This window comes from Geospiza fortis, unplaced genomic scaffold, assembly GCF_000277835.1.
Source record: "Geospiza fortis unplaced genomic scaffold, GeoFor_1.0 scaffold190, whole genome shotgun sequence".
In the NCBI taxonomy this organism is placed as follows: domain Eukaryota; kingdom Metazoa; phylum Chordata; class Aves; order Passeriformes; family Thraupidae; genus Geospiza; species Geospiza fortis.
This window is the reverse complement of record NW_005054328.1, coordinates 4670751-4677721: the sequence shown is the minus strand read 5'-3', so window position 1 is coordinate 4677721 and position 6971 is coordinate 4670751. Positions and strand designations below refer to the sequence as shown.

At 36.5% G+C, this 6971-nt stretch overlaps 1 protein-coding gene across 1 annotated transcript in view; it reads left to right on the top strand.

Moving 5' to 3' along the window:
* ME1 (malic enzyme 1) overlaps nt 1–6971 on the top strand; it is a 155735-nt gene that overhangs the window by 66722 nt on the left and 82042 nt on the right. The window lies entirely within an intron of this gene.

Here is a 6971-nt window from a genome sequence, read left to right as displayed (position 1 = left end):
ATTTCACTGGGGCTTCTGGATTGTTGGGTTGGGTGTGTGCATCTTCAGCTTTATACACACTCCCTCCCCCCTGCCCCAGTGGGATCATTTAGACACTGCATGATGAAAGCATTACTGAACAAGAAATGTCTGCTCCCCTCTCTCTCTGTCCCACCAGAGCCCCCTTCTAAAAGCAGACAGGCTTTCTTGTGAGATGTGTCTGAACACTGTAGCAAGTAGCCATATCAATTCACATATAAGTCTCATTCGCTATAAAACATTTGTATTTTTGGTTTGAGCAGTTATTTTGGTTTTGAGCAGTTGGGCCAGTTTTGTAATCCATTAATGAATGTTTCTCGGCAGTTGATTGCTACTTCTGTTACTTCAGTAGGCTTTTCATTTTGCTCTTATGCTTGGGTTTCATTGTAATTTTAACCTTTTTGTAGCATATTATTTGCTTGAAAGATATCAAACATCTATATATACACACAGCAACAGCAAAACGGGCTTATTCATGTTACTAGCCCAACTTTTATGTCACTGTTCTTGTGATTAAGCATTGAGTTCAATGTCTGTGAAGGAGTGGCACACAAAGTATTACAATGTGCATAAAATTTGTGTGACCTGAAGTTTGTTGATGCTCTGAAATAACTTCTGATCAGGAGGGTGCCTTTTTTTTTTTTTCATTTTGGGATATGGCTTCTTATTAGGAGCATAGGGAATGAGGCCTCTGAATTTGGCTCTTGGGCTGGCAACAGGTGTGACTTTGTTGTACCCCTAAACTGATTACATGACATGGGCCTGATAGTATTCATTAATGGGAGCTTGGATATAGTTCTCAGGCTTCTTTATCAAAGTCAGGGATCCTATGGCACCATCTCTCTTAGTTTCTTCCCTCAGCATCCTTCCTCTCACCCAGTGGCACATCCCTGTTCCCTCCTTAACACTTACGTTCATGTAACCCAGTTGATAATTCACTATAGAGAACTGAAATGACCCAAAAGCGTCCACATTTTGCTGGCTAAGCTGATTATATTAGGCCAAGCTGGCATGGAATTGCATTGCAATTCCTTATCTTTAAAGCTAAACCTCTTGAACAAATAAGTGTATTTTTAGGCTGTATTTTCTTAGTCTAGTCAGGATTTTCCATAGTAAGACACAACAGAAATCACTCTTGCAACTTGTGCATATATAAATAATAATTATGCTGAACATGTTTTTTTGCAGATGTTTTCCATTTAGATTAGTTCCTTCTCCCATTCTGTGTGGGCCTCCCTGCTTCAAAGGAAGTTTTAAAAATGTACTTTTGGCAACTATAATGCGGAGGTGCACAACCTGAAAATTCTCCAGAAATATTAATTCTTATTCAAGAACAGATTGCAAAAAACCCCAACTTCACAAGCTCTCATCCCGTATTGTTTTGTTGTGTACAGAACTCAAACCACTAACTTTGAGGAGCAACTCACTCAATTTGAAATGGTTATTAATTAAAGTCCTTGTTACTGTTAGTTTTAGCAGAGGTATTTTTAGCTAGGATATTATCCTGTTACTCATAAAATCAAGGAGAGAAAAGAGAAGCAAGTAGAGCATTTTTATACAATTGCCTATATAATAATCAAGAGAAGTGGAAACTGCTTATTTATGGTTAAAAACTTGACCTAGTAAAAAGTCCCGTGTGACCAAGCCAGTAAATGGTTCCATGTAGTCAGTGTGGGACTGAGTGTCCAAAAGAAGCAGTGTTGACTGCTGCCAAAAATAACAGGCCTGTTTTGTAAGGTATTGACAGGGCGAGTAATCACTGTGGAACATTTTTATTCAAAGCATTTAGAATATTATTTGGAGTACTGCTAGTTATTTACTACAAACCATGGCAATCTCACTAAAAGTTATGCCTTACCAGTAGCCGTGTATATTTCAGGTGTGAGGATGGTGCTTCTTAGGTGGGATTTCAATGCAATGAAAGCAATGCTGAGGCATTAGTCTGAGTGCTGATATGAAAGTGTTGTTGGAAATCCTGAGGTGGTATGACCTCTGGATCCTAAGTGTACGTCTAATTTTGCAGAGATATATGTTAAATCACCTTGCAGTGTTTAAAGAAATAGACTGTGCAAGAAAAATTAATAATTGTCAAGATACACACAGCTGCAATTTAGTGGAGATCTACCTGAAACACATGTTCAGCACTGGAAGAGGGATGGTTTAAGGAGGATGGAAAGAATCAAGCTGGATCAAAGGGAAACAGTTAAACATCAAAATTAGAGTGGTGATTTTTTTCTGCTTAAAAGATGTGAATAAACTCTCATGAAATAAACAATGTTGAGACAAGCCTTGTTGGCTAAAAATCAGTCTGGCTTACAGGCATGTGAATACTGGCAGTTTAATAAAAATCAACTGAACAGCAAAGCCTAGTAATAGAAACCAAGGTCAGAAACTATCTTTATAGGCAGTAAAAAAGCAAAAGACACTAAAGAAAAGTAACTTAATGAAAATAATTATGGATAGTAAGAATGAGGTTTTCTGGTTTTCCTGATGCTTTTCCTTAGTGATGGTACTTATGGAAGTATTAGATTGTCCCTATAAATATGGTAGATGCTTCTTAAGTTTAAATTTGATCTATCTTGGCAAGAAGTCCTATTTCCCATTTTATTAACAGCAAATGAATATGTTGAAAAAGCTTGAAAAGTTTGTCAAGTTCCTTAAATCAGAATGTCCAAATAATGCTTTGTCAGTTTTTTTTTTAAATGTGGTAAAAGCTTTCTCTGTACCATGCTGAGCTGGGTGTGGAGGACGTACTAGTTTTTTCTTAGGTGTATCTGGGATGAATTGAAAGAAATCAGAAAGATTAGATTAAAGGTAAGGCTCTTACTCAAGATGAATGATCCTGGTCCACTGAGAGTTTACAGAATTTTGGTTGACTTTTTTTTTTACACTTGAAAGAAATTTGAATTCTTACTTTTTCTTTTAAGAAATAAGACTAATGCAAAAGCAAAGCAGGCTTCCTGTGTTACTCGAAAAAATGCAATTTAAAATATGTATTTCTGTGGAAAATAATAAAATACTTGCTGGTTTAAGGTATCTCGGGATTTTTTTCAGCTCTGGAAAGTTCAATATCTTTATCAGTGACTTGGACACAATATTTTATTGTTCAAGGGTCACGAAAGAGACAAGGTCTAGTTAAAGTACTATTATCCAGACAGAGGAGTAATGAAATCTAGCAAGACTGATGCCTTGTGTTATATAGAAGTCAAACCAATGGTGAAAGGGTTTATTTTGACCATAAAAATTTTAATCTAATACTGGATGTTTAGCAGAGGAATGAGAACTGTGTTTATTTAATACCTTAGAAAAGGGGCTTTGACAAGTTCATGGCTGCCAGACCAATTCTAAACTAATCACATGTGTAAATTCAATACTGGCAACGGCCAGTTGTGGGAGATTTGGAAAGATTGTGTGTTAGTTTTAAATTTAAACCATTTACCATAAATTTCAGTTTAGGTAGAAAGCATCCAGCTCTTTCAAACAGTACCTTTACACAATGTGGAAGAGCCAGGACAGCTCATATTAAAAGGACTTTTTACACAGGCAGTTTCTAGCAGAAGACATTGTGGTGCTCTGAGCACCAGCACAGTGCCATGTGGATTGCTCAGGGATCTGAGATCCTTCCATCTGCAGTGGCTACAAGGAAGCTGGACACACAAATATTCTCTTGCCCTGTGTAGACACAGCTAAAAAGCTGCTGGGTTATTATATATAATACCCTTAATGTGCAGATGAATCGTGATGGCCAGTTTGCTTTTAAAAAATGTGTCTCTGAACTGTTGATCTCTTCTCCAAAGTAAGAAGGGATAGGATGAGAGAAAATGCAAGCTGCACCAGGTGGGTTTTAGATGGGATATTAGGAAGAATTTCTTCACAAAAAGGGTTGTTAAACATTGGAACAGACTGCTCAGGGAAATGGTGGAGTCCCCATCCCTGGAGTTATTTAAAAGCTATGTGGCTGTGGTGCTTAGAGACATGGTTTAGTGCTGGGCTTGGCAGTGCTGGGTTAACAGTCGGACTCGCTGATCTTTAAGGTATTTTCCAACCTAAGTAATTCTATAATTCTATGATTTAAGCACGGAAAAGTGCACAAGAGGGAGAAATATGCAGGGCAGCTGCTACAGCAGCTTCTCCTTCCTCTGTGACAGTTCAGGGACTTGCGGGTTGCTATTTCAAGTTGCTTCCTGCATGCTTGCTTTGGAATATTTTTTTCTCTTAACTTACTAAAATACTGAAGTACAGGAATGTGGTGATTCTCACAGTTGCCCTAAATAGGTCAATGAGCATGTCCGGGCTGGCAGTTCCAACTCCTCTGGAGGAATGACAGGCATCTGTGCTGGAATATGCAGTCCAGAAAAGCTGAGGTGCAAATTCAGGCTCAGCTTTTCAGCTTATCCTAGCTAGCTTTCTGTATTTCCCCATATTATTTCCAACTGCTGTGGGAATTAGTAGTAGCTTTCTAAGATTCATATTCTTGAGGAGTACCTACATATAAATGTGCAAATGAAAGCTGATGAGAAAACAGAAACAAACCTGCTTTTATTATTAATATTTCAACCAAAATAGAAACCTGGACAGTAGAAAACTGATTATAGAGGAAACCTGCAATTTCATACCTTATCAATCCAAAAATATAGATGTGTCAAGTAAATAAATTGTGCAGAGCTGCAGGGATTTCTAAGTAAAAGACAATATGATTTGCATTCATATGTAGAGTAGTGCCACTTCTACACTTCTTTTTAAATGTAGCAAATATGTAATGGGAATGAATATGCTCTCTTTATGAGATTAATGATTTTAAATTTTTAAAATTTTAAAATGTATTAATTTGTGATTTAAAAAAGGTCCTGTCGCCTTCCCCTTGAATGATGATTGTTAGAACTGGAGACATTTCAATGACAGTTTTACTGTAACATAGCAGTAACATTTCCTGAATTCTGTGAATAGAGGTTGGTCCTGTCTATATAAAAAGAGTCTGTTTTTGTATCTGGTGCAATATGAGAATCTCATTCCTAAGTTATATTCTCCAACGTGCTCCCTAGTAGTTTTGCATATTTCTGTAATACAAATGACACTATGTGTGATCAAAACAGGTTTCCAGATGTGCAGCTTTTCATTTAGATATGTTGAAATGTTACTGACCAAATTAACCTGGGTGATGGAAAGAGGCTTTTTTTACATGTTTCATGAAATAGTCAGGCCAAGGAAAGTGCTCAGAGTTAATGCTGTGACTCAGTGGTGCTGAGTTCCAAGCATTAATTAACATTTGTAAAATTATTGATGAAGTAAATATTCTGTGTATTTTTTATTTTTTGGTTGCTGCCTGTCTGTGCCAGTCTGGTAGGATATAATCGCACTTCCCTTTACCAGTTAAGTTTTCTTTTATAAGTGGATTTTTTCTCAGTAGATCTTGCTTCTGTACTGCCTTCCTCGGTAGTATACAGTCAGCACTTGAGCAAGAAAGAAAATAGATGACCATTCCGTTCTCTTCCCCTTTCTGAACTTTGAGTTGGCAAGAAAACAATGTGATCGGATACTAATTTTCTGGAGTCAGTATCATGAGTAATTTTTTCCATTCTCTCTTCAGTGTTAAGAAGTATTGAAAAGTGATATGATATTTGAACTTAAAGTCCTGTCTAGCCCATTGGGAAGGAGAAAAACTGCTTTATTTTGTCAGAATTGGTAGTCTTCTTTTAAATCTATTCATTTATTTGGAATGAGTTTGTGTTAGAAGAGGGAATGGACGCTGATTTTATAGATGCATGTTCTAAAATTGAGGGGTTTAGTGTTATCTTTCCAGTGTGTTTCAAAAGATCCATGTCTAAAATAAATATCATCAATCTCTCCTATACATGCTTTATTTAAGTAACATGAACACCTGGAACTGTGCCAGCATCCATATTATACTTGCAGACTTAAAAAATGCTCTGGAGAAGGTGTGGCATTTACATTCAGACCCACCATTTTCCCTCAGTGCACGGACTGGTGGGTAACATATTAGAGAAGATCACGAGTATCTGACAGCAAATGTCCTTCAGTAATTTTTGAGAGTTTTCCTTTTCTTGCTCTTTAATGCTCTTATTGAATAGCTACAATATATCTGTAATACATTCACAACTTGAAATTTTCATAAGTTATTTTTACTCAGTGTGTTAACTCAGATGGGTTGAGAATTTGTAAGTGTAGTTATAAATCTAGATTTACCCAAGATACTGAGATTTCCAGTGTGTTTCAGTCTTCTGAAGACAACCTCTTTGAATTTGTCTTTTGTCCCTAGCCTTCTGCAATTTTTTTAATTACTTCTTCTTCTGTATCTTCTGTCTTACTATGTATTTCCATGGCTATATTAAACCTTCAAGAAAATTGTGTACAAATGTCTTCTGCTTCTTAGGGAATGCATTCTACTAATGATATATTAAGAGAGCTGAAACACAAAACATTGCCTATCCCTTTTATGAAGTAATTGTGCCCAGAGGGAAACAACATTTCCCACAGTATTTAGAGCTAATAAAAGTTTTGACTTATTTTCAAATGTAGAAGATCATTTGCTATTCTTAACCATGGTGTTCCCAGGGAAGCATATTGCATCTCCTCTCTTGTTTTTGTTTAGCTGCTTTTCTCATATTTTGTTAGGCATACATCAGCAGCTGTGAGTACCAGGGCTTTTACCAATAAAACTCAAATATAAATGGACCTGGATTTTAAACATTTTATTCTCTTTAAATATTTTTCTTTCAGAATATGCACACTATCAGCATTTTCTTTAATGTTGCAGTCTCTTGTAATGGCCTTTGTTCTTTACTATTGCAGTAGAAAGGCATTCTGTGTTTACTACTGTTATGGTGCTCCTCTTCTATCCTAAGAGAGGGTGAAAAATACCTTGATCCTCATTTCCTGTCAGTAGCAAAAGTACTTACAGTCCTTTCTAAATACATAAATAAACAATAGGGAAA